The 7,500-nt window shown below is 33.3% G+C and overlaps 1 long non-coding RNA gene across 1 annotated transcript in view; it reads left to right on the top strand.

Moving 5' to 3' along the window:
• The window catches only part of LOC149136522 (uncharacterized), a 23,659-nt gene that overhangs the window by 15,753 nt on the left and 406 nt on the right, over positions 1-7,500 (top strand). Inside the window, exon 3 of the long non-coding RNA XR_016241023.1 lies at positions 1,540-1,645. This is a non-coding gene — a long non-coding RNA (uncharacterized LOC149136522). The remainder of the gene's footprint in view (positions 1-1,539; positions 1,646-7,500) is intronic.

The raw sequence follows: 7,500 nt of genomic DNA, 5'->3' as shown, positions 1-7,500 counted from the left end.
GTGGTTATGCCTGGTATTGGGACGTTGTTGGTGTGTTCTGTTCCTGGTGTATGGGTGATCTTTAGGTTTGGTGCAATCTATTTCATAAATGCGTTGTCTGTAAGCTTGTTCCCTGTTTAGTTTTGGGTGGTTCAAAAGTGGTGGTTGTAAGTGATTTCTATTTATGGTGTATGGAGGGTAATGAGGAGGGTTGTTGTTGATTAAGTGGTTGAAATTGGTGGTGGTTTGTGCGTTGTTCAGTTTTTGTTTATTATTTATAGTTCTTTTCTTTAGGAAAGGATTATCTGTGCTGAATTCTTGTTTAAAAGTTGATTCATATCTTTGGAAGAAATCATTGCTTTTTTCCCAGCGTAGGAGAGAGTTTCTTTCTTCCTTTTCACAGACTTCTTTCCAAAAATTTATGGTATTTTCGAGGGGTTGTCCCTCGGTTTATATATATATATATATATACATACACGGATATACAGTGTGTGTATATATATATATATATATATATATATATATATATATATATATATATATATATATATATATATATATATATATATGTATGTATGTATATATCCCTTTATTCTTTTACTTGTTTCAGTCAGTTGACTGCGGCCATGCTGGGGCACCGCTTTAAATGGTTTTAGTCGAACAAATCTACCTCAGAGCTTATTTTTTAAAGTCTAGTACTTATTCTATCGGTCTTGTTTGCTGAACTGTTAAGTTATGCGGACGTAAACATACCACCAGCAGATGTCAAGCGGTAGTGGGGGACAAATACAGACACAAAGACACACACACATAGATATGTTATATATATATATATGTGTGTGTGTGTGTGTGTGTGTGTGTGCGTGTGTGTGTGTGTATGTGTGTGTGTGTGTGTGCGTGTGCGTGTGTGTGTATACGTGTCATCATCGTGGGGTTTCTCGATCTGAGAAGTTACCCCCACCTCTATCACCAAATTCAATTTTATTTCGACTTCTTCTAGCGAGGGGCCTCAGGTAAATTGTTTGAAATATTTGCTGACATTATACGGAATTGTTATGGGATTTTTAGCTCATCCTGCCCAACCTTCACTTTGTCATTTGGCATTTTTGGAGCCCCTTGTCTTCAAAGAACTTGTAGCCAAGACGACAAAGATTCCTCCGTTGCTCTCTATCCATTATACCAATCTCGAAATCCTTTAGTTGGCTGTTTTAGAATGTGAAGTTTGCTTTCCAGTTGTGTTATAAGATAATCTGCTTAGAGATAGTTGTTTTAGTAGCTGTGTTGACTATTTCCGTTTAGTTTCGGATTTTCAATTATTATAAAGTATTCTATTTGTGCCTTTGTCAGTTGATCATTTTCTTCCTTTATTGTGAAAAACCAAAAACAGAATATTTTGCATTTTCCATTTGCACTAATCCACCAAACAAAATCGAAAACAATGCATCAGTTTTGGAGTACATAACTAAAAAATCAGTTTCATCTCTTAAAAAAGTTCCATCTAGTGAACATTTTGACATTTATGCAAATATAAAGTTCAATATATTCCTTTTTTCAAAATAGAAGAAAAGAAGGACCAGCTACGAAAATCAAAAAAAGAGACCGAAATTAAACCTCAAAGAATGAACAGTACTACTGAAAAGCCACTGATTACGGATTACCTTGTAATGTGTGTGTTTGAAAAGCTGAAAACGGCGGAAAGCGCTAAATACAACTCGGCTACTTCCTTCCATAAGATCATTCTGTTATTTTTATGAATTTTGTATATAATTAATAATTTTTCAATTTAAGAATATTTTTCTTCAAATTTTGTGACTTCCGAAAATATTTTTATAAAAACTTCATCCATGCACACACACACACACACACACATGCAGGCACACGCACACGCATGCACACACGCACGCACGCACACACTTGTATATACATATAAATGTATGCCTTTATTTATATAGGGGATCTTTGGGGTTTTCGTCACTGTCTACAATTATCTTTAAAAATTTTTTTAATGCATTATATAGATGTAATTTTTGACGCTGAATCCGAATTTGTTATTCATTTATTTCAGGAAAATTTTGAAAAAATGTTAGAGCTGTTCAAATTTTGAGAATTTTGAGAATTTTGAGAATTTTGAGAATTTTGAGAATTTTCATCCAATCAAAAAACAGCGCGTTCATTTCTCTTCCATCATCGGAGGAGGGGGGCATCGGCACGTCAAAACATTGGTAAAAATAACAGTCAAGACATTAAAATATACACGAATGAAATAAACATTAAAACGTTCACGAGCAAATTAAATATTTAAAAGCTACGAACAAACAAACCAACGGGAATTGCTAGAAATAACAATCAAAACATTAAAACAAGCATTTATTAAAAAATTCAAGAACGAAAGTTTGAAATACACACACACACGCACACACACACACACACACACACACACACACACACACACACACACACACACACACACACATTCACATAACTCCCTTTTTCATACACAGACATATACTCACATAGTTGAATCTTCCCACTACCAGTTTGCCATCACTCCTTCCTTCTTTATTCAACCATCACCCCTTCCTTTCTCATTCATATGTTGTGACAGAGAAAAACACAAAAGTATTATTATAGCAGAAGATTATTTTCCTCGTATCTCTTCTCCTCCTTGTGCGCATGCGCAGCATCTTTGGTTACTATGGAAACAGAGTTTTTAACCTCGATGATTTATAAAATACCCGCTTCTTATTAGCTTAAATGCCTAAACCTCGCAAATCTTAAAGGCTAATAACTTTTTAATTATGGATTTATAGGAAAAATGAATTTAATATATAAAAAATGTTAAGACATATGAATGGCTTGTACGTGGACATAATATAAAAAAGCAGGTTCTGTCTGTGATCTTGGGGGAGGGGGCAAAAACGTAACCAGTATTTTGTCATATGTGGACATGATCTAAAAAGTTCAGTTCTTGAATTTAGACCTGTAGCGGGGTCTAAAGAACTTTTCCAGATGAGCCATCTTTCCATATCACAAAGACCGCACTTTCCACTGCCGTTGGTATGAGGTTTACACTTGGCCAATATCATCCAGTGAATCTTATAGCTGACGCTTTGTTCTTTTAAGGACCATATATAACTGGATAATTTGGTTGTTTTTCTTTTATCCCAGTTTCTGATGCTAAAGTTGTGATTATTGAACCTAGCTTTAAAATTTCCCTCTGTGAGACCCACATATTTCTTTGACGAAACTGTATCCTTAGCGACCGTAGAATCTATGGTGGCTTCATAAAGGATGGTTTCGGTCATGCCAGCTCCATTTAGCGGGCAAAGTCTGTATCTCTGCAGGAACAGCCGGCTTCATGTTGTTGTTTTTGTGTGTTGTGTGTAATTATATTCTAAAAATTTGTGGTTGAACTAAAACAAATTTTTAGGTTATGCCTATTAAAGAGCTTCCTTATTTATAATTTACAGGAAAGTGCCTATGTATATACATACATATATATGTGTATATATATATATATATATTTACATACACACACACACACACTCACACACACACACACGCACACACACACACACACACACACATATATATATATTAGCCCCAGTTGGTCTCTGCCATTGTTTACCTGCGGACCCCTTTGATTGCTATTTAATTCTACTGGACCTCCAAAAATATTCAGTGTTTTAAAAAATCCTGTTGTATTTTTATGATTAAATATCATTAGAAATTCTATTAAAAATAGTTAAAATATTTTGTGAACAGTAGAAGTATAGATAATTTATTACACATAAATTTTAACAACAAAATCTTACATGTTCCCCCAAGGGTCATATGGACCCCGGTTGAGAACCATAGTATAATATTCCATTTGAACACAAGTTCACCATCTCAACAAACCAATTTGGAAGCCATAGTTTTCTAAAAATAGTTGTTATATCTATTTTAATCACAGTCTAACAACTTAGACCACATTTGATGATGTAATAATAAATACAGGATCTCTGAATCAAAGATAAGAAATGGGTTTCTCAAGAAGAGAATACAAGTTGATCATAGATCCACCCGATCAGGGTTACCTTGTGAATACAATAAAAAAATGTCAACTTCTCTTTCACTCCTAGTTTTGATGATTTTTGCAAAAAAACATTATATCACAAGGATACTAGTAATTATCGAATTTTACAGATATTAGGAGGTAAGAAACTAACAATCTATCTATCTATCTGTTATATATATATATATATATATATATATATATATATATATATATATATTTATATATATAATCATTCAGTGAGAGATACAACAAACCCAAACCCAACCGGCCTTTCCACTCAGACGCTATCATAATCATTATAATAATTCAAGTTTAAGTAAGTTCGACTTCAACATCATACGAAATGAAAGATAAATGATTGACACGAAGAGGGAGAAAGTGAGAATTAAAACGTTTACTGAAGTAGCTATTTCCAATATTTAATAAGGATATGAAAATAAATAATAAATCTCCTTAAACAAAAATCAATATCATGTCTCGTAAGTAAGTTTTCGAAAACAAAATGGACGAAACTAAGTGCTTCAATTTTCGAGCTGATCTTTTTATTTATGGAATTCAATTCAATTAATATCTAGTTAATAATGTAGTGTGGGAACCATGTGTAGAGACAACATATGTTTGTGATCTATACTTCAGTTATCGATGATATACTTGATTATCGTTATTTATCACTGAAGTGTTGATGAAAATAGTGGTTTCAAATGAACTGAAGCTTGGACAGATCGCAAGCGCTAATCGTTTATGTGTGTGTGTGTATAAATATATGTGTGTGTAAATATATATGCATATACATATATATATATATATATATATATATATATATATATATATGTATATACATATTAATATATATATATGTGTGTATGTATATATATATATATATATATATATATATATATATATATATATATATATATATATATTAATATACATTTTAAAAAAATAACGTTGACCACTAACGTGGACAATTAATGCGCTAGAAATAGATCACATCTTGTGTCTATTAAGACCTAAATTGTTCTCAACATGAAATATAGCAGCATACCAAAACGTGAGCGGGCAAGACATTTAAAATCACCTAAAAAAGCATTCTTAAACAGGGACCGGTTTCGGATTTAACAAATTCTTACCATTTGTCTATTCCTCTTCAGCCTGATTTGTAATGTAACCGCAATCATCAGAATCGTATACAGAGTTGCCCACAGCCATGGGTGCGCGTGCATATGGTTCTGCTAATTACAGCTTAATGGTAAAATTCAAAAGTCTTCGTTTTGGCGCGCTAATTCCAGGAATATATCTGCAGAAAATATTTACTGCGTCGTATATATTCAGCATGAGAACATGGGTAATGGGTAAAATATTATTATAAAATCTGGTAATTATTCATATATTAATATCGATTAATTATCAGGAGGCCAGCACATCTAAAGAATCAAAGAGATTCAGAAATATTATCTGCAATCTCAGGGGATTAAGGTACATTTTTAAAAAATAACGTCGACTACTAACGTGGACAATTAATGCGCTAGAAATAGATCACATCTTGTGTCTATTAAGACCTAAATTGTTCTCAACATGAAATATAGCAGCATACCAAAACGTGAGCGGGCAAGACATTTAAAATCACCTAAAATAGCATTCTTAAACAGGGACCGGTTTCGGATTTAACAAATTCTTACCATTTGTCTATTCCTCTTCAGCCTGATTTGTAATGTAACCGCAATCATCAGAATCGTATACAAAGTTGCCCGCTCACGTTTTGGTACGCTGCTATATTTCATGTTGAGAACAATTTAGGTCTTAATAGACACAAGATGTGATCTATTTCTAGCGCATTAATTGTCCACGTTAGTGGTCGACGTTATTTTTTTAAAATGTACCTTAATCCCCTGAGATTGCAGATAATATTTCTGAATCTCTTTGATTCTTTAGATGTGCTGGCCTCCTGATTATTAATCGATATTAATTAATATATGAATAATTACCAGATTTTATAATAATATTTTACCCATTACCCATGTTCTCATACTGAATATATACGACGCAGTAAATATTTTCTGCAGATATATTCCTGGAATTAGCGCGCCAAAACGAAGACTTTTGAATTTTACCATTAAGCTGTAATTAGCAGAACCATATTCACGCGCACCCATGGCTGTGGGCAACTCTGTATACGATTCTGATGATTGCGGTTACATTACAAATCAGGCTGAAGAGGAATAGACAAACGGTAAGAATTTGTAAAATCCGAAACCGGTCCCCGTTTAAGAATGCTTTTTTAGGTGATTTTAAATGTCTTGCCCGCTCACGTTTTGGTATGCTGCTATATTTCATGTTGAGAACAATTTAGGTCTTAATAGACACAAGATGTGATCTATTTCTAGCGCATTAATTGTCCACGTTAGTGGTCGACGTTATTTTTTTTAAATGTACCTTAATCCCCTGAGATTGCAAATAATATTTCTGAATCTCTTTGATTCTTTAGATGTGCTGGCCTCCTGATAATTAATCGATATTAATTAATATATGAATAATTACCAGATTTTTTAATTATATATTAATATATATAGTTATGTATGTATATATATATCTATCTATCAGTCTGCCTGTCTGTTTACCTACCTACGTACTTACCTACCGACCAACCAATTTACCTACCTATCCTGATAGACAGACAGATAGATAGATAGTGAATAGTAACGTGAAACTAATGGAAGCTTTCCGACCAGCTATATGTCTTAGCGAGAAATACGCTACTAGACAATATATCAGGGTAACAGCAAAAATTTTTCTGACTTATGGAGACCTGACCAATAATGCATATACATACATACATACATACATACATGCATACATACATACATGCATGTATGCATGTATGCAAGCATGCGTGTATACATACATACATGCATATATACATGCATACATACATACATACATACATACATACAAGCTGCCTTATTCTTTCTTCAAATATTGTGACTATCAAGTATTTTTTCCAAAATGTTTGAATATATAGATATAAGTGTGTGTCTGTTTGTGTATGGGATAGACCCGTGCGCGCGCGCGCGTGTTTGCATTGAAAAATCGCTGGTGCAACTTTTAAACCAAATGGTAACCTATTGTACTTATACAGTCTTTTATATGTGTTAACTGTTAGGTATTTCGAGCACTCATCATCTACGCTAATTTGTAGGTACGCACCAAAGAGATCCAATTTAGAAAATATCTTTCCACTGTTTAAGTTCGCAAAAATATCCTACGGAGTGGGTAGCGGATAGTGGCACGTTATAACCGGTGGAAAAATTCGTTTAAACCGGTGGAAAAAATCAGCGCACACTTTGATTTTATTATTCTTTTTCTTAATATACACAGTTGGTGCTACCCATTTAGAATATTTTACTTTTTGGATAACACCAATTTTTTCTGGTCTCTCTAGTTCTTCATTAACTTGCTTCATC

This window comes from Octopus bimaculoides, chromosome 3, assembly GCF_046866305.1.
Source record: "Octopus bimaculoides isolate indiv1 chromosome 3, ASM4686630v1, whole genome shotgun sequence".
Classification (NCBI taxonomy): Eukaryota; Metazoa; Mollusca; class Cephalopoda; order Octopoda; family Octopodidae; genus Octopus; species Octopus bimaculoides.
This window is presented reverse-complemented; position numbering and strand designations above follow the sequence as displayed.